The sequence below is a fragment of the Poeciliopsis prolifica genome, unplaced genomic scaffold (assembly GCF_027474105.1).
Source record: "Poeciliopsis prolifica strain line A6 unplaced genomic scaffold, Auburn_PproV2 SCAFFOLD006, whole genome shotgun sequence".
NCBI classification, from domain to species: Eukaryota; Metazoa; Chordata; class Actinopteri; order Cyprinodontiformes; family Poeciliidae; genus Poeciliopsis; species Poeciliopsis prolifica.
This window is the reverse complement of record NW_026562381.1, coordinates 18,794,715-18,822,102: the sequence shown is the minus strand read 5'-3', so window position 1 is coordinate 18,822,102 and position 27,388 is coordinate 18,794,715. Positions and strand designations below refer to the sequence as shown.

General features: G+C 52.4%; 2 pseudogenes; both read right to left on the bottom strand.

Moving 5' to 3' along the window:
- Nucleotides 1-70: 70 nt before the first annotated feature.
- LOC129360265 (arf-GAP with Rho-GAP domain, ANK repeat and PH domain-containing protein 3-like) lies at nt 71-20,577 on the bottom strand (annotated as a pseudogene).
- Nucleotides 20,578-23,206: 2,629 nt separating this feature from the next.
- Nucleotides 23,207-27,388, bottom strand: part of LOC129360264 (START domain-containing protein 10-like) — a 5,580-nt pseudogene continuing 1,398 nt past the window's right edge.

The window sequence follows — 27,388 nt, the reverse complement described above, 5'->3', positions numbered from 1 at the left end:
TGGACCCGGATCATGTGACCAGTAACCTGGGTCGAGACATCAGAATCAGAACTAGCAGCCCAAACAAACCAACGTTTCTGCTGTTTTTATTAAGTTACAAACTGCAGCAACTTGGAGCCGTTCAGCCGTTCTACCAGAACCCACCCGACCCAGAAAATCCAAACAGAACCCACCCGACCCAGAAAATCCAAACAGAACCCACCCGACCCAGAAAATCCAAACAGAACCCACCCGACCCAGAAAATCCAAACAGAACCCATAACAGTCAAACATCTGATGTTTGTCCCATCCTCCTGTCACATGATAATGACGTCATGCTGCCAGCCTGGTTCTGGTGGGTCTGTTTGAGCAGAACCAGACCAGGTGGTTCTGATGGCCCCGGGTCCTCTGAAGGTTCTGACCTTCCTCAGACGTCATACAGCTTCTCCTCTTCTTCGCTCCTCCTAATGAAGGCGGATGACAGCTCCTGCAGCAGCAGCTCCTGGGACGCCGTGCAGACTCCGAGCCGCATGCCGCCCTCTGCTGGCGGGCCGGGGGAACTGCAGTCTGCGCCGCCCTCTGCTGGCGGGCCGGGGGAACTGCAGTCTGCGCCGCCCTCTGCTGGCGGGTAGGGGGAACTGCAGGCCGCCCCGCTGCTGCTGCCGCTCCGCTCCAGGGTTTCCAGGGAGCCGCAGACGGAGCGGACCCTGGGGGGGGGGGCCACGTGGTCCAGATGTCCACTCTCTGACAGAACCAGCCGGGTCTGCCGGTCCGGAACCTCCTGGGTCTCTGCGACGCGACTGGACCGGAAGCTGGTCTCCAGAGACTTCAGCACCTGCAGGCCAAAGTCCCCCACCTCCTCGTAGAGCGGTTCCGGAAGGTCCGGAGACTCGGCCCGCTCCTCGAACGAGTCCTGCTGGATCTTCATGGGCTGGACACAGACAGAACCAAACCCCACCAAAGTTAACGGTACCGAACCCTCCAGCAGTTCTGCACAGCTTCATCACCGGGGTTTGTTCTGAATTCAAACATCTTTAAATATTATAATAACTGTTCAACTGTTTCAAAATGTCAACTGTTAAAATTGTGCTTCAGTTTAAAATTTTTAAAGAATCAAATTATATATAAACTTTTTTGTGATTAAGATAAAAAAAATACATAAATTTTAATTAAAAACTGAAAAATGCTTAAAGTGAAGATTTCTGTAACAATAAAATCCTGTCTTTCGAAATTACTGAGATTAAATTTGGAGTTGGAATTACTTTAACTTATTTTTATTAAAACCGAGTTTAAACTGGTTTTAGTAAAACTGAAAATGTTCTGAACGAATGGATCACTTCCAGTTCTACTCTCACGCTTCATGTCTCAGACTGGCAGAGAACCGGTTCGGACCGGCAGAGAACCGGTTCGGACCGGCAGAGAACCGGTTCGGACCGGCAGAGAGAGACGGTTCGGACCGGCAGAGAGAACCGGTTCGGACCGGCAGAGAGAACCGGTTCGGACCGGCAGAGAGAGACGGTTCGGACCGGCAGAGAGAACCGGTTCGGACCGGCAGAGAGAGACGGTTCGGACTGAAAACGTACGAAGTACATGGACAGGGTCCGTCGGTCGTGAAGCTTCCTCTGCGGGAGAAAAGAAAAAACAGAACCTCAGACCTGACCAGGAGTTTTGGTCCTGTTCTGACCGGTCCCGGTTCTGACCGGTCCCGGTTCTGACCCGGCCTCTCACCAGTGTCTGATTGGCCGACAGCATGCTGCTGTTGCTCTCGTCTCCTCGGATCGGAACCAGCGGCATGGTGCCAAACTTCTGCTTGGAGATGTCAGAGGAGGAGTGGCGCCGCAGAACCGGCGGGCCCGGATCGTCGTTCTGGAAGAGAATCGGAACCTGGTGTGAGCGGCTCTGGTGCCGGTTCCGGTTCTGCAGAATTACCTGAGCCCGGAGGAAGCTGGTGACCCAGTCCCACAGCTCGGCCTCACTGCTGCAGCACAGGAACCTAGAGAGAGGGATAAACCGGGTCAGAACAGAACCGGGTCAGGACTAAGTTCTGGTGATACTTACAGCTGGTGCTTGTCTGACATCACTGTGAAGCCCCATCTGCAGAGACACACGTTACCATGGAGACACTCTGCTGCAGCTTGCTGTTACCGGATCAGAACCAGAACCCAGGCCAGGTCTCTGATCCCGGCTCAGCGTCCGCTTTAGCAGAACCAGGTCTGGTTCCTCCAAATCTGAGCGGATCATTGGTTCTGACCGCAATGAGGTCATTATTCTGAGGCCAATTAGAATCGGTTCTGGAACCAGTTTGGTTCTGATCCATTTGAACAAAACTGAACTGGACTGGTCTGAACAGTTGGCTTTGGACCAGAGGGGTTCTGTTTCAGACTCTGGTTCTGCTCCGGGTACTGGTTCTGCTCCGGGTTCTGGTTCTGCTCCGGGTTCTGGTTCTGCTCCGGGTTCTGGTACCTGCTGGGAGCTTTCAGCTTGCGGCGGATCCCGATGTAGATCCTCATGGTCTTCAGGGGCCACTCCTTCTCTGGCTTGATGCTCTGCAGGGAGACACAGAGTGGGTCAGAACCGGGCCAAAGTGGGTCAGAACCAGGCCGGGGGGTTCTGCCTACCCTCCGGTCTTTGAGCAGCAGCAGCTTGTGGTCCCGGATCTGGAAGGTTCTCTCCTGGAAGCGGTTCCCCTGCAGCAGCTTGGGAGGCTCCTCCCTGCAGCGCAGCAGCCCCACCTTCATGACATCACACCTGTAGGCTGGGGGGGGAGGGGGGGGCGGTGAGGTAATGACAGACAGACAGGGGATCCAGGTGCATCACCTACAGGTCAGGATGTTCAGGCCTTCTCCTATAGGAACCCTCTTCACTAGCAGGTGGGCGGAGCTTGGGTCGGCCATCTTGCACCATTGCAGCGCCTGTTCCAGAACTTTCTCCTTGGGATGCAGCGGACGCTCTGCAGGACGAGAAGAACCGGCTTCATGATGTCACAACCAGGTTCTTTGGATTTACTCATGACATCCCTACAATGTTCTACTGTGGCCTCCGTCCAGCAGGGGGCGTTGCTGGTCATGCTGAAGCAGAAACAGACAGAAACACGACCCACGTTTGGAGGCCTTCGTCCTCGACACGGACGTCGCGGGTTCGATTCCTGCCCTTCACTCAACAGACTCCTGAAGCTTCTGCTCATAAGCTGCTGACGGGCTGCGAAGGCGGGAACGCGAAGGCGGCAGTAACGCACTTAATGGAGAACTGGAAGAATTTGTGTTTCTCTCTCCACCGCTTTGTGTTTATTCAGTCAGTATTTAATCCATCAAATGATCATGTTAACATTTAGTAACTTTAAAATGGCAGCCAGGTCATGATTGTTATCTTCATTTATTAAACGTCTGTTGGAAAGAAAGTGGCCATATTTTTAGCAAAAGGCTAAAACTGGACCGACCGGTGGTGGAACCGGAACCGCTCTCTCACCCAGCTGTCCGTCCTCGATGGCCTCGAAGGTCATCCAGACGTCCCTCTCTCCAGCCGGGACGTTCCTCATGTACAGAACCTGATTGGTCAGCTCCTCCGCACACATGGTGGGCGACACCTGCAGGGTCAAAGGTCATAGCCTCATATCTGAGGGGCGCTGAAGAGGGCGGAGGGGTGGAGCTACCTTCAGAGTGACGCAGCAGTCGGGGATCTTCATCTCCAGGTAGACTTCGATGATGAGGTCGCCCGCCTGAGAGAGCTACAGACAGAACTGGATCAGAACTCCCAGCAGAACCCACACATCCAGATACCAAACTTTTGGTTTTCCAACATTTAATCTGTGGAAAATCTGGACATTTTTTTCCACCAATGTGACCCTGTGACGTCACCACGACCAGAGCGGCCATCTTGTTGGACATCCATGTTGTAAGTTCAACGCATCACATCAAATGGGCAGCAGCGCCTCAGAGGAAGAGCTGCTGCTGCAGCTGCTGTAGCTGCTGCTGCAGCTGCTGTAGCTGCTGCTGCAGCTGCTGTAGCTGCTGCTGCAGCTGCTGTACTGCTGCTGCAGCTGCTGTAGCTGCTGCTGCAGCTGCTGTAGCTGCTGCTGCAGCTGCTGTAGCTGCTGCTGCAGCTGCTGTAGCTGCTGCTGCAGCTGCTGTAGCTGCTGCTGCAGCTGCTGTAGCTGCTGCTGCAGCTGCTGTAGCTGCTGCTGCAGCTGCTGTAGCTGCTGCAGCTGCAGCTGCAGCTGCTGCTGCTGCAGCTGCAGCTGCTGCAGCTGCTGTAGCTGCTGCTGCTGCATTCCCTTTTCATTGGTCTGCATGTGTGTGTGTGTGTGTGTGTGTGTGTGTGTGTGTGTGTGTGTGTGTGTGTGTGTGTGTGTGTGTGTGCTGACCTGAGTGTCCTTCCAGCTGGTGATGAGGCTGATTTCCAGTTCAATCTGAGTCTGATGATCTTCGTCAATCTGAAACAGAACCACAGGTCAGCCGGTTCTCCTCTGGTTCTCCTCCGGTTCTCCTGCGGGTCGATCACCTCGAACACGTCCAGGTAGTTGTCTATCAGATCCTCCACGATCTTCACCTCGTGCTCGCCCTTCCCGTCGGTCTGGAACAAACTGGGAGCGAACAGCAGCGACAGGTTCTTGGTGCACATCTGGTTCAGGTCGGCGCACTTCTGGACCCTGATGAAGAGGAGCCGGGTCAGAACCTGCGAGCCGGGTCCGAACCGGAGCCGGGTCCCTGCTGCTGCTGCTGCAGATGATGATGAAGAGCCCGACCTGTAAAGATGGCTGATGAGCGCGGCCATGGTGGTCCGGTTGACCCGAGGAAGGCTCCGGATCATCTCCTTGTACCGGTCCAACCGGGAACGCTTCTGAGGAAGTTCTGACGAAAACAGGATCGTCATCAGGATTCACTGCTCCAAGCGGTCAGTTTCCATGGTACCAACTTCATTAAAGTTGAAGCTAACCCAGAATCCTCTAGCACGCTAGCTTCATATTTAGCTAGTTAGCTAGCTTCATATTTAGCTAGTTAGCTAGCTTCATATTTAGCTAGTTAGCTAGCTTCATATTTAGCTAGTTAGCTAGCTTCATATTTAGCTAGTTAGCTAGCTTCATATTTAGCTAGTTAGCTAGCTTCATATTTAGCTAGTTAGCTAGTGTAAAAGAGAGCAAAGTGTATATTTGTCTGTATGAATTTTTCCCCAAATAATGAAGGTTGCGTCTGTTTCTGGTGGGATTTTTGAGTGATGTCACGGTTTAGAGCCACCTAGTGGTGTGATGCCGAACTGCATGCGACGGGTCCTTCAGGCGCTCTCGCGGCTTCCCTCACCAGAATTCTGCGGAGTGCTGATGGAGGTCGGTGCGAGAGAGGCAGCTCTTCATTACTTTTTTTTACTTGGGGTCATATTTTTCTAGTTCAATACCTGACAAAATATTCTAAATACATTTAACATCTACAAATGTAATTTATAAAGTTTGTCATGGTCGGGTTGGTAAAATCTGACCCTATGGGTGAGAGCTGCGTCAGTTGGTGTTCCTGGCTGAATATTCAGTCATGACGCTAACTGTGTCTTTTTGTTTTTTATCATTCTAGAGAACGTTACACTAGCTAAATATTTAACTCGGATCTAAACATTTAATTGGCAACTTGTTTGGAAATGAGACATTTAGCTTAAATATTTAACTTGCTATTTGAATATTTATACTGAAACTGTGACGTGTAGAAATGAATAAATCACATGACTTTGACAATGGAACCCTGTTTGTTTTCAGGTGATAGTCATAGCCCAGATTGTTGCTGTTGACAGTCGGCGCCCCCTAGAGGAGAGTCCTGTCGCTGCGGACTCACTGGCTGCCTCCTGCCACAGCGGATGCAGCTCGGCCATGAAGATCGGGTCGTCGATCTCTCTGAAGAACCTCTTCAGAACGTCCGTCACGTCTTCGATGAAGTGGTCGCCGATCCGCAGCTTGACGTTCCGCGCGTCTTTCCGGAACTCGTCCATCAGAAGCCGGATCCTGGATTTGGCTCCGTTCTTCCTATATATCCCTTCATGGCCCAGACCTGCGGGAACCAGAACCGTGAGCCCAGAGGTTCTGCAGCCGGCCGGGTCCAGAGCGGTTCTGCTCACCGTACTGCGTGATGAAGGCGATGCAGCTGTCCACGATGATGGGAATGTCGTTGCGGCTCATCTGCTGCTCCCGCAGCGCGTTCCCGTTCCCGCCTGCCGCCCGCCGGATGTCCAAGAGCCCACAGCGAGAAGTCGGACCGACCCACACCCTGCAGGTGTAGAGTCCTGACCAGAACACAACTGGAGATGAACCGGACAGAACCTGAACAGAACCGGTGAGACGCAGTGGAGCCGGGTCGCTCCTCGGCTCACCTTCCCTTCTCCACCAGAACCAGGACGTCTTTCTTCTCCTGATTTTCACTCTCGGGCGATACCTAGAACACAAACACAGACAGGCCACTGAAACCACCAGAACCTGGTCCAGAACCTGGACCGGGACCTGGACCTGGAGCTGGACCGGGACCAGGACCTGGACCGGGACCGGGACCTGGACCTGGACCTGGACCTGGACCTGGACCGGGACCTGGGGACCGGGACCGGGACCTGGACCGGGACCTGGAACCTGACCGGGACCTGGACCGGGACCTGGACCGGACCTGGACCGGGACCTGGACCGGGACATGGACCGAGACCTGGACCGGGACCAGGACCGGGACCTGAACCTGGACCTGGACCGGAACCTGGACCGAGACCTGGACCGGGACCTGGACCTGGACCTGGACCTGGACTGGGACATGGACCGGAACCGGAACCTGGACACTGACTCAGTTCCTGCAGCCGGTTCAGGTTGACGATGTCTTCGGCCGCGCCGTCGGTCCGGGGACAGACGAATAGGTTGGACTTCTGCAGGACGAAGTAGGCCTCTTTCCACTGCTGCGGGTCCAACATGGCCCGGTACCGCAGCAGCCCGACCCCTCAACTCCCTGGTCAGCAGGCAGTGACAGCTGAGCGGCGTGGCAGCCTGCCGGACCACAGTGGAACAGAATCGACTCATTCTCCTGGTTTTACTCTGATCAGAAATGTTTGTTCTGGTTTCTGCGAATCCCAACATAACCAAATCCAAGACGTGAGGCGGGTCGGACCTGTCCGATGGCTTTGGTCCAGCTGTGCAGCTCGTCGGCCGTCTCTAACCCGAACAGCAACAGCTTCTCCGACGCCACGTACAACTCAAAGGTAGCGGAACCTGCAGGACGGACCGGGTAGAACCGTCGGGATCGGACCAAGCGGAACCGTTGTGTTCAGACGGAGCCCTGCAGGGCGGCGTGGAGCTGAGCACCGACCTGTCGATGAAGCCATTGTTGTTGCTGGCGGAATCGGGTCGGCCGACTCCCAGACACACAATGTCCTTCAGGTCGATCTGCAGGCACGGGTCGGCCGAGTGCTCCGACTCGTACAGAACCAGGGACCGGTCCACGGAGCACCAGAACTTCTGGAAGTCTGAAAGGAGAACAGATTGGGTTTGTTGCCACAGCAGGAGGCGGACCGGTTCGGTCCGGACCGGTCCGGTCGCTCGGCGGTTCGTTCTTCAGCAGTTGTCCGACCTTCCCGGGTTTTCCTGGACAGCGTCCCCCTGCCGGGCGAAGACGCCTTGTAGAGGAAGCCGGATGAAGGACGGCTGCATGATCTCGTCGTACACGCCGGGATCTGCAACCAGAGCCAGACGGCCGTTCAGTCACTTCCTGTTCTGTCGTCCCGACCCGTCCGGACCCGTCAGGACCCGTCAGGACCCGTCAGGACCACGCTGCCTCTCCGTGACGCTCCCTGCTGCAGCCAGGGGGCGCCCTGCGGTCTCTTAAACTCAGCGTGTCTGACCAAGTCCTTCAGGAGGATCACGTCAGGACGGTCAGTCTGGCTAAACCACACATACTGAGCAGCTAGTGCCGCCGCCGCGTCGCCGCAGCAACAAGTCTGTAACCTCAGGTAACCGCTGGTTACCACCAGGAACCGCTAGCGCCTGTCTGTAACCATTAGCAACGATCGTTGTGAACGGTTTGTCAGTAACATCATTAATTCGTACTTAGTAACTGGTAATAAACGTCTGTTGGTAGTTAGTTAATAACCAGCAGGAAGCTGGTCAGTAACTGTTTATCTGTTGAGGCTAAAAGGTTTTATTTGCATCCAGTCACTGATTCTTAACATCTTCTGTAATCAGTTTTAATTGCAGTCTCCAGAACCGATTGTACCAAGCGGTTCTGGTCGGACTGGGCTCACGGCACCGGGAGGCGCCTCACCTGCCGGGCTCGGCCGCCGCCGCTGGAGGTCGTCCGGGTCGCCGGTGAGCCGGGCCGCCTCCGAGAAAATCTGAGTGACGGTTTTCAGGAGCGTCTGCTCAGAGACGGCGGAGCAGAGGACCTGCGGGACCACGGAGAACGAGGCGTTCGCTGCCGTGGACAAAGCGCTGCCGGCCGAGCGGGTCACAAACCCACAAACATGTTGCAGCTCGTCAGCCTGATAAAGAAGCAGCCTCCCTGGAGGTGTGACAGGGAAACCCCTCCAATCTGACCTTCAGCAGCTCCTCCTGTCCGCCGAACGCCGGGTGGGCCCGGCGGAACCGGCCCTCTCGGTACTTCTGGGTAATGAAATCTCGCCGCTGCTCCGGCGACGCGTCACAGTCCACCTCTTCAGACGCAGGGAGGCGCGCCGCCCAGAAGTCATTGGCCCGATCGTTGCCCAGCATGATGAACAGCTGACACACACACACACACACACACACAGTCAGAACTTCCTCCAGCGGGTCAGAACCTGCAACCCGCTGGACGGATGTTGGAGGCTCACCTGAACGATCTCGTTGCTCCAGACGCTGGTGTCCAGTTTCAGACTCTGAACCTTAGAGACCATCGTCCCCAACTCCTATGCTGCCCTGCACACACACACACACACGGATACACACACACACACACGGATACACACACACACGGATACACACACACACACGGATACACACACACACGGACACACACACACGGATACACACACACACACGGATACACACACACACAGATACACACACACACGGACACACACACACGGATACACACACACACACACACGGATACACACACACACACGCCGACACACACACGGATACACACACACACACACGGATACACACACACACACACGGATACACACACACACCGACACACACACACGGATACACACACACACACACACGGACACACACACACGGATACACACACACACACACGGACACACACACACACGGATACACACACACACACACACGGATACACACACACACACACACGGATACACACACACACACACGGATACACACACACACACGCCGACACACACACGCCGACACACACACACATACACACACACACACGGATACACACACACACACACACGGATACACACACACACACACACGGATACACACACACACACGGATACACACACACACGGATACACACACACACACGGATACACACACACACACACGGATACACACACACACACGGATACACCACACACACACACGCGACACACACACGGATACACACACACACACGGATACACACACACACACGGATACACACACACACACACACGCCGACACACACACGGATACACACACACACACGGATACACACACACACACGGATACACACACACACACACGCCGACACACACACACGGATACACACACACACACGGATACACACACACACACGGATACACACACACACACACGGATACACACACACACACACACGCCGACACACACACACGGATACACACACACACACACACGGATACACACACACACACATACACACACACACACACGCCGACACACACACACGGATACACACACACACACGGATACACACACACACACGGATACACACACACACACACACGCCGACACACACACGGATACACACACACACACGGATACACACACACACACACGGATACACACACACACACACGGATACACACACACACACGGATACACACACACACACACGGATACACACACACACAGGACTTGACTTCCATGTTTATCCATAACATAACCTTTGACCCCAGACCAGGAGTAGGAACCGCCTGATCCTATCGTGAGGATCAGGCGGTTCTGACCCAGAAGTTGCTCTACTGGGCCTACCTGCACAGTTCTTACAGATGACCACACAGAGGTTGATGGAGGCCCAGTCCGGTTCTGGGCCTTGCAGTCGGCGCAGGTCCGGTTGGACCGGTTGGACCAGATCTTCTCGGCGACCTCGTAGTCCGACAGCGTCTCGGCGATGGCTTCCTGCAGCGCCTCCGTCCAGTCCCGCTTGTCGCGGTCCGACTCGGCTGTGAAGCTGGAGGGAGGGAGGGTCTGATGTGAGCCGGGTCACCAGAACCTCACCTGGGGAGGGGATCTACCTGAAGGTTTTGTACGGCGTGATGAGGTCGAAGCTCCGGTGTTTCCGTCCCGGATCGTCGCTCCGCGGGCCTCGATGACGGTGATGCCGATCCCGTTCCTGAAGCACTGCGGAGAGAGACCGGACCAGAACGCGACTGCATCAATTCTTGTCACCTTTGACCCCGTCCTCACCTGCCGGCGGGGCGGCTCACCTGCTCGCTCTTGTGGAGCCAGATCTGGTCGGTGTTGATGGCGGCGTAAACTCTGGACTTGGTTCCTTTGAGCTCCAGGGCGCCGTGTTTCTGGCAGTGCGATCCGGGTCCGAAGCGGCGCCGCCCAAACACCTGGTGGTCCCGGACGTGTTCCTGCAGGGTGGCCACCCAACGCCGCCTGAGCGCTGCCACGGCACAGCAGGAAGCGGTCATCACCATGGCAACAGCAGAAACAGGAAGCAACTGAGCTCTTGGGTTTTTAAACTCCGCCCCCAAACGGTTCGGTTTCAGTTTCAGTCTGAATTTGGGTCTCATGATTCTTTGAGAATCAGGTCAGGTCAGGAGGTGCTGCGGGGTCACCTGGACAGGTCACACACACACACACACACACACACCTAGCAAGACTTTAGAGACCAATTAACATTTTTGGACTCTTACACATTCACAGTGGAAAGCAGCCCCACATCATCATGCTGCCACCACCGTATTTGGAAGTGGAAAAATGTTGAAAACATTCCTGGTTTCAGGTGGTTTTTGACCAAATAAATTCTATAAATCTAGATAAGTTTATAGATGGTTCCCATGAAGAAGAAGTGATCCACGCCACTGTGATCCGCCATCTTGGTAGGCAAACTCAGCACACCTGAATCATGGCCTCCCGATCAACAAAAACAAAATACATCGACACTTTTGACCAATGAAGAGAAATAAACAAAATGGCGGCTTTGGGATGAGACACAGAATGGAGCTTGTTTTCTGTTTGCCATAACAACTTAATAGCATCTGTCATGATGGTTATGGATACCTACCAAGATGGCTGCCTGCTACAACTTCCTGGAAGCACCATTTATTCACTAAAGGTGAAACATTTTCAGGAAAAGTTGTGACGAAGCAAACGCTGCCATCTACTGGTGGGTCTTCACCTTAATGTAGGAACCACAGTGGAACTAAGCTAGCTAGCTAGCAACCTCCACTTACAGGAAGTAGTAGCATCGGATGACATCACGACTAGTTCACTTTTTTGTTCATTTTTGAAAGTTTTCAAATTTTCCTCAAAGTTGCCTGATAGTCAGATGGAAACATGACTCGTGAATAGATCTGTCAGTTTAAAGCAGACCAGATGTATCAAATGGACCTTCGGCAGGAAGCAGAATCGTTCACTTCCTGTCTGCGAGTCTCACCTTCGTTATCGGTCCGAAACACGAAGATCCGGTGACTCGTCACGATCTCAAACTTGTTGTCTTTGGCTGGGCGGGCCATCTGGATGGCAGCCAATGGGATCACTCCTTTAGGGTAGATATCCTAAAAGAACACAGAGGGGAGGTCAAAGGTCAAACACCTGAAGCAGCTGGAGAGCTGATGTCAGGAGATTCCTGAACCAAACAGCTCAGAACGGTTCTTTTTGTCTGTTGATGTCTTTGTTTTATTTTCTGGAAAGTTCCTCCAAAATGACCCGGTTTGACCCGGAGATGTTGACCTGAACCGGACAGGGTTCCTACCTTTTCGCTGCCGAAGTACATCAGATTTTTGCCGTCAAACTTCACAAAACGTTTCTGGAAAACATAATTCCTGAAAGAAAGAAACATCTGGATTAACGGGCCGACCCAAACCCGACACGACCTCTGGTTCCGACTCAAAGGCAGCGCCCCCCCGGGCCCCCTGTCCCCCCCGTCCCCCCGTCCCGCCCTCACAGCCTGAGGAGGACAGACACACCGAGCAGAAGAGGAAGAGGAGGAAGAGGAGAAGCAGCTCCACAGGCAGGAGGAGACACAGGGAGGAGCAAAGAGGAGGAGACGCAGCACAACACCCACCGATGACCTCCGACCCCTGAACACACACACACACACACACAACCTGTGAAGCCAGGTGAGAAAAACAAAGCCCAGTTTGAGCAGGTATGCCTCTGGGTTGGCATGGAGGCGATGAGAGAAGCGTTCAGCAGGAATCGTTGCTTCGGTTTGGAGAATTTATTTATTTAGCAAATTTCAGTGACAAAGGGAGCTGATGAGAAATTCAAATATTTATGTCAGATGAATTATTTTGGTGTCAAATCAAATCTGGACGTTATGCATGAAGCACCTCCCAGTTGTATAAATCAAACGCACCCCTGAGGCGACAGCTTGTCCAGGCAGCCGCTGATGATGGGCGGGGCTCTCTCGTCAGGGAGGCGTAGCTGGCGTAGGGCGAGATGGTGAGGTCGTCGTCTGCCTCAGTGGGGAAGCAGCGGACAGGGGGCGGAGCTTCGCCCGGGGCGTCTCCGGAGAGGAACGCCTGCGACAGCCGCTGCGTCCAGGACAACTTGTGGCTCCTGCAGGGGAAACGGAGTTTGGTGATCTGGTTCTGACCCGGATCGCTATTCAGAACCACAAACCCAGCTTCTCTCTGGGTCAGAACCTGATCTGATAAATGGGCCCGGTTTATTCAGTCCTGATCTGGAGGAAAGGCGGATCTGGGTGTTCGGCCCAGCTGTGGTTCTGAGAAGGTTCTGGTGAACTGGATTAGGAATCCCTGCAGATGACCCAATTCTATGACTGAAAGGAGCTAAAACATTCCCAGTTCTGGTGGTCCAGCAGAACCTGTTGCTGGTTCTGGTTTGTTCAGCTTTACCCATGATCCTCAGCGGCTCTCCCCTCCTCTGCCCGGCTTTCTGTGCCATCGATCGGCTCCGGTCGCTCTGCAGAACAAACCGGTCGGTCAGCACAGGAAGAGGCAGCAGGTGGGGGCGGGGCGGGGCGGGGCTCGGCGTCTCACCTCTGAGGCGGGCGGCGACCTCCGGCTCTGGAAAACGGCCTCACAGTACGGACTGATCTCCTCCGGGTCGTCTGTGGAGGCTGGAAATCAGAGGACAAAGACTGGACTGGGTCAGGCTCTGGTTCTGCTGTGATCCAAAAGTTTGAGAACCACCAGAACCTGGACTCACCTCTGGCGGATCCTGAGGAGTTGTTGCTCAGAGTGCTGCCGCTGAAAAGCCAAATCATCACTAATGTTATAAAGTCTCTTTGTCTCCATCATCGTTTTTGTGTTAAAACTTCAAAACGATAAAGAAAAAATGATTGTGACCTCAAACCACGTCCAACATCAGTGTCTGACCTTACAAGCAGCCTCATAGAGCAAGCACCGACTCTGGAGACCCACCTGTTCCTGTCCAAGTTCTGGTTCCGGTCCGGATTTCTGGGCGGTGTCGGCGGAGCGGCCTGTTGGCTGCAGTAACTCCTCCCACCACTGGGGGCAGCAGAGCTGGGATTGGTGCCCCAGTAGATCTCGTTGGAGACCATCTCCATGCTCCCTCCTCCGGCAGAACCCGACGCCCCAGAGAGTCTGGTACCGTCCAAACTTCCTGCTCGGCCCGGAAGAGACGATAGCGGTCGCCTCTCTGCAGAGGAGGGGGGCGGAGTCAGGGAGGAGGCGGGGCCGCGGCTCAGCCTCGGAGGGACGGGCGGTACCGACCCGGACGCGTCGGACAGAGAGAGGCTGCGGCCGGGCCGGGTTCCGCCCACCTGGCGTGTGGGCGTGGCCTGTGACGTCAGACCCTCCAGCACCGTGAAGCAGATGGACTCCTGGGAGAGCCTGCGGTCCGCTGGCGCCGCCGGGTCCGGTGCAGTGCTGAACTGGACCGGCGCCGTCCTGCGGCGGTTGAAGACCGTTCTGGGTTTGGGGACGGGTTTCATGGCTGGGCCGTTCCTGCGGTCCAGGCCGGCTGCGCTTCCTGGTGCGAGCGCTTTGGCGCGACGCGGCGACGCTTCCTTCCTGCGACGGGTCACACGGGAGAGCTGCGCTCTGATTGGCTCGTTGGGCCTCCCGCCGCCGGATGAGGCCGACCAGGCGCAGGATCCTCTTCCTGTGTCCCGTGGCGGCTACGCCCAGACTGACCAGAGCGTCATGGTCCAGGTGGGTGCAGTCTCTGGCCAATAGCAGGCCGGCTCGGCGGAAGGTGTCCAGGTACCTGCAGGGGTCACGCTGAAGGTCACGTGGTGTCTGAGGGTAACAGGACTGCCGCATGGCGGCGGCCTCACCTGTCCAGGTGGATGGAGGCCAGGAAGGTTTCAACCGCTGAGCTTCCGTCCAGCGTTGCCATGGTGACCAGCATGGAGTCTGGACCGGGCTTCATCTCCTCCGCCAGCAGGAGGCGCTGCGGCCATCACGGACCTACAGCCAGGCCGGACGGCAGGCGCTCATCTGAGGGAGACAGAACCGACCCGTTACCCTGGGAACCACAACATCTGGACCGAAATCATTTTGTTGCAATAAATTTCTTCAGAGGTTTCAGAGTAAAGAGACTTGATTTTAAGGGCACGCCACACTTTTCAGATGTTCTTCCAGTTCTTCTATCTGTTTTCATCGGTCACAGAAACTCCAGACACAGCCGACCTTTGACCTCTGTGGAGCAAGAGCAGGGTCTGAACCCTACAACATTCCACCCAACAGGAAGTGACATGACCTCAGGACATTCCAGCTCCAGGACCGTCCAGGAGCGGCCCAGTTCCTCACCAGAACCAGAACCAACACAGCACAGGTCTTCCTTTGTTAGCGACCCGCCCTGCAGCCCAGAGCTACATCCTCAGAGGCACTCCCTGCATCCGGTGTGTGTGTGTGTGCGTGTGTGTGTGTGTGTGTGTGTGCGTGTGTGTGTGTGCGTGTGTGTGTGTGTGCGTGTGTGTGTGCGTGCGTGTGTGTGTGTGTGTGCGTGTGTGTGTGCGTGCGTGTGTGTGTGTGCGTGTGTGTGTGTGTCAGTGGGCTGTAGGATGCGATTGCTCAGCTGCAGACAGGCCGGATCGGACCGGACTGAGGCAGAACCTTCCAGCACTTTGTTCTGTAGAACTTCTGTGAGCATTAAATTGAATTAATTCATTTAATAGCATCTTGAAAGTTTTGTTGTGTTTTGTTTGTTTTTTCTTCTATGCAGTAACCCTGAGACGGAACCTTTGTGTTCGCATGTTTCTGGTACGACCGTAAATGTGATGCACAGATAACATCTGGATGGAAGCAGCTTCTCTGGGTTCATTTCTACTTCAGTGGATCTGATTGGATGCCAGAAAAGGCTGCTGTGTTGGAAGCTGTTAGCAGCGATGGCAAAGTTGCAAGAACATAGCAACGCAAAGTGATTTCAATAAGTAACTGCAGTCTGACTAGCGGATTGGGTGTTAGCCTATCAGAAGCTAATGCTTTCAAGTTCCGAAGTTCATCATTTCCTGATAACTTATCATAGGCTACATGTTACATGCTACATGTTAGCATCTGGATGCTAACATATGGCATCCAGATGTTAGTATATGAATGCTCATGTAGCAGCTAAAGCTTATGTCAATATCCACAGTCCAGATTCCTGAAGAAACTCCATGAATAATCAGAGAAACTCTGGAAAGATGCACGGATAGAAAAACATTAATCTGATGCAGAACCTGAAGAACAGATTCAAATCTACAAATATCAGATTTAAAAACTGTAAATATCACTTATGTTCAGCTCATTTGTTCAGTATTATAGCAGCAAAAGGGCTTTGGAATTATGAATGGTACTGATTTTGTGATGAATTAGTTTCAGACTCCCCTATCCGTCTATTTCCATACGAGCCTAACAGAACTTAGCAGAACCTGCAGCTTCCTGCAGGTCCATCGGGCCCAGCACCAGTGGTACCAGAGTGCACTCAGGTCAGGTTCTGTTGGCTTCTTGTGACCGATGGATAAGCGCTTAAGTAGAACTTTCAAATGGAAGGAAATTATTGCTGCAACCAGAGATCTGGAAAGTGTGGCGTCTCGCAGTAGATTCCGCCCAGCTTCCTGCTGAAGGCCAAATGTCTGCTGGCTAGTGATGGCTAGCATCAGTTTTAGCTGTTCAGTTGTCTTTACAACACGTTGAATATTCATGCGCCTGATATATAAAAACATGGGTTACAGGGCAATAGCTCAATAACAAGGTGAGGAAGAAGTTTAAGAAAAAAAGGGGGAGGAAAATAGGTCAATTATGCTAGCTAGCTAGCTAGCTAGCTCGCTTGTGACAACCTTAAAATGTAGATGAGCTGCAGAATTCAGTTCCAGTTCAGTAAAAAGAAAAAAATGTGACCTAAACACCGACTGACAGGTAATCAGGTGTTTAAATGAGCTAATCAATTTATAGTAACGCTAGCTAAGCTAGCACAGCGATCACCCGGTTAGAATCACAATGTTTGAAATCCTGAAACTAGTGGAGCTGTTAAAAGTCAGTTGCCATGGCAACAGGTCTGCGTATAGCGTAGCCGACGCAAAGAGCAAGAAAATGTTAGAATCCCAGTAATGCTGTTTATTTTGGTTAATCATTCCAACATCTCCAGTTTTTCCTCCAAATTCAGCTTTGTGCAAATTCACAAAATGTCCAGATGTAAACAAAAACATGCAACGGATCCACAGACCGTTTCGGTCAGAACCGGGTCTCGCTGCAGGTCCGAGTCCATAGAGGGGAAACTGTAGAATCTGTGCCTGATCAGAACCAGTTCGGTTCTCCGTCAGCAGGTTCTGATCTAGAACCTGCTCCCAGTCAGACCTTCCCCTGCAGCAGAACCTTCTGGGTCAGAGGACCAGAGAGCAGCAGCAGAAAAGAACAATGAGAACAAAAATATCCGCAGAGCGAGGTCGGCTGCGAGGTCCAGCGAGAACACAAAGCCCAGCAGGAAGTGAGTCACTGCCACTTCCTCCTCTCAACCTTTCCCTCATCCAGACCGCAGCAGCTGCTCTGATCCCAGACCAGCCAGAACCGGGCCAGAACTCAGATCCAGACCAGCCAGAACCCGGACCTTTGCCGGTTTGTCAGGAACTCACCAGCACTGGTGAACAGGAAGCGGGTTTCAGCATGTGGATCATTCCAGACACTAGTTCCTTCTACTGGTACCGGGTCAATGGGCCCAAACCGGTCTCAGAGCCCCGCATCTGACCCGTCTGACCTGGCAGAACCGGAGCAGAACCCTGGCAGCGGCCAGGAAGTCGTGGTCTAAAAGCAGCAGAGGAAGTCTGTAGCAGCTTCTCTGCCTGTTAGTCAGACGCTCACAGGACGGGCTGAGTCAGCGCCGCTTCAGGCCCAAACACACAACTTTTACTGCCAGGTTCTGACCCGGTCCAGCCTCCGGGTCGCACCCCAGAACAGCTGGAGTCCCGTGTCCGTGAGAATACTCAAGAAGCGAGGCAGGAAGTTGGTGAGAGTCGAAGAACGAGGAAACGCCACTCCCATCCAACTTCCAGATCCAAACGCAGCTGGAAGGATCGGATCAGAACCGAGATCCAAAATTCAGATTGATGGACTGAAACTCCAAATACAGACAAAGGGCCAAAGGTCAATCTGATCCTCCACATGGTTTATGTTGTCAGTCACTCAAATCGCAGCACTGATTCCATGAGGCTGGCAGAGAGCGATCCGATCAGGGGCCTCTTCTGATTCCTGTCAGCCATCTTCCCAACAGGCCATTCCTCATATTCAGAGCAGAGAGGAACCAGATCACGGTCCGATCTCCCCACACGTTAACGTCCTTGACATTAGCATAAAACAAATCCAGAGTTTAGTTTTTTCTGCTGGAGCAGCTGACAAACTGGTGAAAAGTTAGCAGGGATGAAGAGAGAGAGGCATGATTATAATCAGCAGATATTAAAATCAGCAGATATTAAAATCAGCAGATATTAAAATCAGCAGATATTAAAATCAGCAGCTGCGGCTCCAGGTTCCCTCCTGGTAAACTGGAACCAGTTGGGAACTTTGGATGAATAAACATTCACCTTTGATGTCCACCGGACTCTCGGCTGCGGCTGTTTGGGATTCCCCTCCGTTCTTATGTCTCCTGCTTTCTGATTGGCTGCCTCTCATTCAACAGACCAAGACGATCCAACATGGCGGTGGATCGGTTACTGCTAGACACAATCTTAGAACCAATGTTCTGAGGTTCTGTCAAGGTCCAAACCGGAGCAACAAATGGTGTAGTGTTACCTGGGCTATTGAAACAATGACCTTTGACCCCATAACAGCCTGCAGGAAGTGTGGATTGACAGTGATTAGAGTTGGCTGTAGAACCAGGACCAGGACGGTTCTAACCGATAGAACCTTGAAGGCGGTTCTTTACCCTGCAGCAGATCCAAAACATTATGAAGGAAGTTCAGTGGCCTAGTCAAAGTCCAGAGTGAGATCCCTTCAAGATGCTGCAGTCTGACCTTCAACAGGCTGGAAAGCCCTCTAATAAGAGGGTCAAAGTTTATCCTCTGGGATGGGCGGAGGAGACTAGTTGTTGGATTAGGGTGTGAATACTTCTCCACAAAGGCTCCAGTCGGTTCTGACAGACGAACCCGGCCTGGCCCGATCCGGCCCGCTTGAGGAGCAGCATTCCCGTCATTCCAGCCCCCGCTGCTTATCTGGAATCCGTAAATCTGCAGCAGAACAAAACACAGGATGCATCCGGGCCGGGTCAGGACGTCCTCTACGCAGGCGACCCCTGATCGGATCAGAACCGCAGAGTTATCACCAGGATTCCTGGGAAAGTCCAGTCCTGATCCGAGCCGGCTGATCCGGTTCTGAAGCCTCCAACCCGGAACAGCAGAACCTTCTGGTCTACAGAAGCGGTTCAGAACCTCCTCACCTCCAGGTGTTTCTCTGACTCCACCCTCTTGGAGATGTCAGGTGTGAGGCTCCGGGTATCTACTGGGAGTACTGGGAGTACTGGGAGTACTGGGAATAGTGAACTGGAGCTCCAGCGAGGCTCAGAGGACAGACAGAACAACAGAGACGCTGTTCCACCGAGAACAGAGCACCGATTGTTCCTGAGCGACTGGAGACACACACTGGGAGGACTGGGAGGACTGGGAGGACTGGGCCAGAGCAGTCGGCCTGCAGACTGGTTCCTCTGGTTCTGGAGCTGCTGGGTCTGGGTCCTCCGTTGACCTCCAGTTCGGTCATGTGATCGGCAGCGGCGGTTCTGCTGATCTGATTGGCCGATCGGACCATTGATCCGGTGATGGAAGCAGTTTGGAGGTTCTGGTTCTGGTTCTCCTCCAGGTTCTGGTTCTGCCCCAGTCTTTTCAGTCAGTTAAGATGGACCTGCAGCTTCCAGAACTGATCCAAGAGCCCGGATCAGAACCACAGACTGCCCCAAATGGAGGATCTTGAAAGTTCTGTTCAAGAGTAATGGAGCTCATCAGAACTTCATCAGAACCTCAACAGAACCTCAACAGATTCTGGAGTAAACCCACAGAGTGAAAACCCACAGAACCAGACAAGACGAGATGCTGCAGATGCTCGATCTGCTGACAGCAGAACCAGAACCCAAAGAAGGCTGGTTCTGGTTCTGGTTCTGGTTCTGGTTCTGACTGTGGAACCTCTGGAGGTGACGAGAGGGATTCCTCATAAAATCAAAAACTTCATAAAACCTCTGACCGTCGTGTCTATCAGCGTGTCTTCGGTCAGAGGCGTCCAGACTGGCTGCGACACAGACTGCTGCAGGTTCACCTGTTGACTCTTCATCATCGTCTTCCTCCAGAGACTGGACTCACACCTTGAAGGAGTTCTGACTGACCTGGGCTCAGAAACCAGAACTGGACCTGCAGTCAGAGCCCGAGGCCACGCCCTCACCTGTGCAGGTGTTGTCAGCAGACCAACAAGCTCCAGACGTCCAGAACCGGACCTGTCAGGATCTGGGTTTTACCTGCTCTGGTTCTGGTTCTGACTGAACCCGGAGCCTGCTCCGGTTCTGCCCCATGAGTTGAGAACCAGAACCGGCTCGGTCCGCTGCCTCCCTCCTAGGATCAGTAAACTGGTTCTGACTTTCTCACCTCTGATCCGGTCCAGTCCTGCTCCTGGTTCTGGTCCGGCTCCTGGTTCTGGTCCGGCTCCTGGTTCTGGTCCGGCTCCTGGTTCTGGTCCGGCTCCTGGTTCTGGTCCTGCTCCTGGTTCTGGTCCGGCTCTGGGGTTCGCTGCTGGTGTCGGACTGGGAAATCTGGAAGGAGAAGCTCCGCTCTGACCGGAGGAAAACAGTCACCAGCAATATGAAGCTGCTGCAGCTTCCGGTCTCTTTCACAATAAGAGACGCCAACCTGCGCACCGCTTCCGGTTCCGATAAATCAGATGTCAGTCCAGTTTTCAGCTTCAGCGGCTCATAAGACACGAAATAAAACAAATTAAAATACAAAGTAAGTAGAAAGATCTTTAAATTATTGTTTAATGTTAAAATGAGAATCTGATGTTCATTTGATTATTGCCCAGTTCATATCAGACTGAAATCTGATATTGATCAGCTAAAGATGTGAATGAATATTAATTAGTCATAAATATACAGTTGAAACCAGAAGTTTACATACAGCCAAAGAAATGATACAGGAAAGAATCTGTCAGATTTATTTATTCAAGTTTCCATAAATCTCCTCAGCGTTTGGTCTTTGGAGTTCTGCTCCATTCCTCCTGACAGAACCGGGTCAGGAGTTCTGATGGGTCCGACAGAACCGGGTCTGGTTTGTTGTGCTGACTCACCTTTTCATTCGTCTGGAAGCTTTTGCTTCTGTCTTTAGATGTTGCTCCAATATTTCCACATAATGTTCTTTTTTCATCATGCCATCTATTTATGAAGTGCACCAGTTCCTCCTGCAGCAAACAGGCCCACAGCATGATGCTGCCACCACCCTGCTTCTCCGTAAGGCTGCTCTCAGCTCTGTTTGTGACCAGTTCACAATATTTCTTCAGAGACAAAGGACTGTGGACATCTGGATACAGAAATCAGATTTTTATGCTTCATTAGAGTAATCAATCAATCAATCAATCAATCAATCAATCAATCAATCAATCAATCAATCAATCAATCAATCAGTCAAGTTTATCTATGGCTTCTTTCTTGCTGAGCAACGTTTCAGCTCATAGACCAGATCTTAAACCAGGTTTAAATCAGTTTAAAGTTGTTTTTAAAATTAGTTTTAATCTGGTTTGCAGATGAGTGTTTCTGAGCTGCCGGGCGGAGGAAGTCCTGCAGGACGCCGCGTCCTGCAGGACGCCGCGTCCTGTCCTCAGCGGTGAGGAGTTGATGGTGGTGGAGTTTCCTCCTGGCCCAGCAGACAGGAAACAGGAAGCGGCTGAGACAATAAGCGGCATTCCTCAGCAGCTGACGGAGGAAACGATCACATCGAGTTTTCCTCATCAGGGCAGGAAGAGCAGCCAGAGCTGCTCCTCATCATCATCTTGGATTCTCACAGCTGTATAGGTAGAGCAGGTTCCCCACAGCGCCACCCTGTGGACACCCTGCAGCTCCTGCAGCTCAGCTTGAACCAGATCCTCTGAACAAACATGCACTGGGTTTAATCTGTTGGTTCTCAGAGAGATTTAGAACCAAATATTCCTCAAGATTTAATTCTTTACTTTTTATAAGTTTTTTTTTTGTGACGGTTTTGCTCTAAATGTGTTTATGATGAAGACAGTAGACACACACACATCAGCCGTGAACCAGAGGCTGGTTGCTCGGTTCTGCAAGGCTCGGTTCTACAAGGCTCGGTTCTGCAAGGCTCGGTTCTGCTATTCCTGTTGGTAAAAGGATGGAGCTCCAGATGTTGCTCATCTTTCTGGACCTAAACGGATTTCATCAGCTCAGAATCATGGGGCCTCCTCAGGCCATCAGACAGACTTGTTCGGTCCGGATTCCCAGAACCAGAACTCGTTGGATTTACGTCTCTGATCAGAAAAGACAGAAACCTTTCAAAGTTGATCAGTTCTTAGATGTTCAACTGGTTAAAATTGACATTTTAAACTAAAGCTTTTGTCCTCATCCTGGTCTGCTGCTGGTTTTCTTCTTCCGGGTGTCCACCAGAGGGCGCTGCAGCTGCCTCTGTCCACCAGAGGGCGCTGCAGCTGCCTCTGTCCACCAGAGGGCGCTGCAGCTGCCTCTGTCCACCAGAGGGCGCTGCAGCTGCCTCTGTCCACCAGAGGGCGCTGCAGCTGCCTCTGTCCACCAGAGGGCGCTGCAGCTGCCTCTGTCCACCAGAGGGCGGTGCAGGCCAGGCTGCTGATGAGCCGCAGTCACAGATTAACAGCAATAATTATTTCGTCTTTTAGACAAGAAAAAACAACTGAGTTCATTTTTCAAAGTCATATTTTCATATTGTTCATTTATAAATGTCACAGTTTCAAACTGGATATCAGAAAGTTGAATAGTCAGCTAAATTTAGCTAATGCACATACACTTGCAGAGTGGACTAAAAGCTTGAGTTTGAGCATTTTTATATAAGCTAAACATTGATCTTACATTTTGATGAATAAAATGGTGAAATAATGACTGAAAACTGAACAGGATAAAATGGCCCAGATTGTTGATGTTTGACTGTGACGGTAAACAGCGCCCCCTGCTGGCTCCATACAAACTGACCCTACAGCAAACCTTCATGACTCCCAGGTCCCAGAATCCAGCAGGATGACGTCATCACCTCCAGGTATGGGCCAGTGACTCAGGAACCTTTATTGATCACACATGTATCGATTTGATCATTTTTCTAATTTATAACATTTTAATTTGGTCTATAAGGTAAAAAAATCTTTCATTCATTAAAGAGGAATTGGTTTCAGTTCAACACATGAAGCATCCTGAAGTTTCACAGAAAGTCTGGAAAGATCTACAAAATAATTATTTAGTGATTATAATTTATTAGGATTGGATTGAAAATCAGTGGAATAAAACCAGTCTGGATCTAAATGCTTCATGAGGAAACCTGGAAGGAAAACCAGAACCTCAGGGTCTCTGAGGTCAAAGGTTGAGAAGCTGAGATAATGAGAAGACAGGCAGCCTGAACGTGGCGCAGACCAGGGGTGTCCAAGCTGCGGCTCGGGGCCATTTGTGGCCCTAGAAGTGATTAGTTTAGTGACCCGGCTGGCGCAGATGAAGACTTTTGTTTTTCATCAATTATCATTGAAAATGATCATTTTACTGTATCTGTGTTTGTATAACAAGGTTTTATCATTTTCTGCAGACTTTCACTGAAAAGCCGACTTTGTTGAACAAAATCAGCTTTTTTTATTTATTGATCCTGTTCCTAAAACTGAGAATCAATTTGCTATAAAAATAATTTGTAAACTATGTTTACAACAAAATCCTTTCCATGGTTTGGGTCTACAGTGAACATCCTCATGTTGAGTATTTGCTTTATTTGATGTTTTTATGTTCTTGACTCATTTAATACTTTTGACCTACATGACAAAGAGTTTGGACACCCCTGGTGCAGACAGAGGTCATTCAGAGGTCATTCAGAGGTCATTCAGAGGTCACGGGGTGGACAGGAGGGTTCGGGGTGGAGGCAGAGGACAGGGACAGACACTGGGGGCCTGGCAGTGGGAAACGAGAGGAGGACAGTCCGTCCATGACTCCTAGGTCTCCTCGTCGTCGCTGTGCTGCGCCTTCTCCTCGCTCACGCCGCTCTCGTCGATGTTCTCCAGAGAGTCCGCCCGCTGCAGCGTCAGGTCCGCCGGGCTGACGGAGGGCAGCGTGTTCTGCTCCGGGTACATCCACGGCTTCCGGGTCGGGTCGTGTTTCCGCTTCCACTCCGGGTATTTCAGAGACGCCTTGTAGATCTTCCTCATGGCCTGGCGGGACAGAGACGGCAGGACAGGGTTGGACAGGGGACAGAGACGCCATCTGTGGGAGGAACCGGACCGACTTTTACCTTCGGAGCCACGAACTGAGAGACTCTGTTAACGACCCACTTTGGTAAAGAGCCTGCAGGACACAGGAGGGACAGACTCAGGTCAGGTCTGTGGGAGGACGGAACGGAGGACGGAACGGAGGACAGGACGGAACGGAGGACAGAACGGAGGACAGAACAGAGGACAGAACAGAGGACAGAACAGAGGACGGAACGGAGGACAGGACGGAACGGAGGACAGAACGGAGGACAGGACGGAACGGAGGACAGGACGGAACGGAGGACAGAACGGAGGACAGAACAGAGGACAGAACAGAGGAGGAACGGAGGACAGAACGGAGGACGGAACAGAGGACGGAACGGAGGACGGAACGGAGGACGGAACGGAGGACAGGACGGAACGGAGGACAGAACGGAGGACGGAACGGAGGACGGAACGGAGGACGGAACGGAGGACGGAACGGAGGACAGAACGGAGGACGGAACGGAGGACGGAACGGAGGACAGAACGGAGGACGGAACTCTGACGTCTTCCTGCCTCACCTCGGGGGTCCACCTGGGTCAGGTAGTAGAGGGTGGAGCTGGTGGCACTGGTGGACTGGACCAGGTATCCCGTCAGCAGAGACACGGCTCGGACATAGTCCTTCTTCGGAGGATGTTGCTATGGAGACGAACAGACAGGAAGTTTGGATTCTTACGTCAGAGAGAAATGTGACGACTTCCTGTGGTTCTGTAAACATGATGCTGAACTGAACGGGGAACCAGAGACGGGTCAGTACTTTGCAGAACCTCCAGCAGCAGCCGGACACTGACCGGGTTACTGACCAGTAACTGACCAGTAACTGACCAGTAACTGACCAGTAACTGACCGGGTTACTGACCGGGTGTTTGACGGAGTAGTTGATGATCATGTAGTCGCTGCCAAGCGGAAGCCAAGACCGCATCGTCACAAAGTCTCGGTTCTTCAGAGGCGTCGGGCATTTCCCTTCAAACAGACACCAGAGGAAGAAGAAAGGAAGTCATTCTATCCCAGCTGAACTGTTCATGTTCAACATGCGGCCCACAGGAAGTGACCGTAAGAACCCGCTCAGAGACGTCTCCTCTGCCCTCCAATGAGGGAAACTGCTCCAACATTCAGACCCCATTGGATACTTAATATTTCAACATCAGTGGAGACATTTTGTCCTTCCAGGTTTTAAAGTTCAGCCAATAGGTTTGGCACGAACGTAGAGTTGGAGGAATCCAACCTGCACTGGGAACAAGGATCATGTCGATACTGCAGGAGCCTCCGCTGCAGAGCGTGTGCTGCGGTCACAGGCGTCCTGGAGGACACGGCACCAGGGACGGACAACCAAGCTGCCGAAACGCCTCAGCAGCTTGAAGGAGTAAAGACCTGTTCAATGTTCCCTGTCCAGGATGAAGACAGAACCAGAACCTCTCAGAGCTTCAGAGGATGCTCTCTGCTCCGTCTTTAACAGTGTAACTTTCAAACTTAAGCCCATAAGCAACCAATCAGCACGAGAGTTTCCTCTAGTTTTATGATTTACACGGCGAGGCCGGTCTGGTTTTGAGTCAGATTCTGGAATAAAGTCTGGACCGGGTCCAGTGGCACTGACAGGAGTAATATCCCACGTCTGCGTTGACCGTCAGTCTCCCGATGTCGTAGGTGTCGATCATGTTGGTCCCACTTCTTTCGGTAGCTGGTGTCATGGAGGACGTCGTACAGCGTCTCTGCCGTCACGTCTTTGCACACGATCCTCATCTGGAACAGAGACAGAGAAGAACCTGTTTCAGCAGAACGTTGAGAGCAGAACGTTGAGAGCAGAACGTTGAGAGCAGAACGTGAGCCTAAAGGTCAGAGGTCTTGGAAGTAGAACCATCTTCAACAGCCTCCACTGGACGGCCTCCCTCCCATCCTCCACCCGTTCCCTGTAACATGACTCCAGGCTGAACTTCTTGTGTTGGGTTCTGTTGTTCAGGAAACTAAAGTCTGAAGTTCAACTCTCACACGACCTCTGAAGGAGACACCTGATCACTGCCTTGCTCAGAGGCAGACCAGCCGATCTGGAAGCTCAGGTGAGCAGACAGAGTCATTCAGCTTTAATGAAGAAGGAAGACAAAACCCAACAAACAACAGTTAACCCTGAGGAACCAGGAAGAACAAGCAGGCAGACAGGAAGTCCTCCAACCTGAGGAACCGACCACAGGATGTCCGTGGGTTTCAAACCTCCAGATGTCAACTTTCTAAACTTGGAGCCACTTGCTTCTAACTTCAGCCTAGTGATCCAATTCACCACGGTGCTGGAGAACCATGAAAACGTCTTCATCCAGTTTGACTGTCAATGTGGTGAAAACCTGAGGTGATGCTTTCAGATGAGAACAATCCCATCTGGGGCCTGAGACATCTCTGAGGGTCCAAACACTCGGGTCTTTGTGATGAGCTGCTGGTACCACGCCAGCCTGCCAGTGACTGTTACCTCTGAACAACGTTCCAGGAACTCTGTCCAGGAGTTAAACTGCAGCCTTCAGCCTCTTCTTCCTCACTGGTTACCGGACACCAGGGGCGGCGGCGGCTACCTGCAGGACGTCATCTTTTCCAGGCTGTAATCTTTCAGGGCCGTCAGGCTCGGCTGGGCGGCCGTCATTGGATCTGTGTAACTCAATCAGCAGAACTCAGGAACTGAATCAATCATTCAGGACGTCCTGAGCTTCATCGTCCAGCTGCTGCGACTCATGAGGCGGCCATGATGGCAGCTTCTGGGCGTCTTTGGGGTTCAGAATGTGTTGGTCGGGCTGGTTCAAACCCAATAGAACCTTCTGGAAGAATTACTTCAGACTGATGCTGCTGTGGACGATCCAGACCCAGAGTTGGTTGAACACCAACTAATTCAGTTACTGAACAATTGGAACTGATGAGGAAGATCTGAAGCAGAGTTTCAGGCTGAAGGTCGAAGGATCCGATTGGTTCTGCTAGATGACTCCACAAAAAACCGCCAGTCAAGTGTGTCCATCAGAACCTCCTGGACCGACTGAGGTAGATTCAGCTGGCCTTCACAGTGACCTCAACCTGATGGACAGAGGTCATGACCTCACCTGAGCAGAACCACCTGGAGGCTCACGCGGGTCCAGAGTCGGGCTGGGAGGTCGACCCCAGGAAGCTGGAGGTCCAG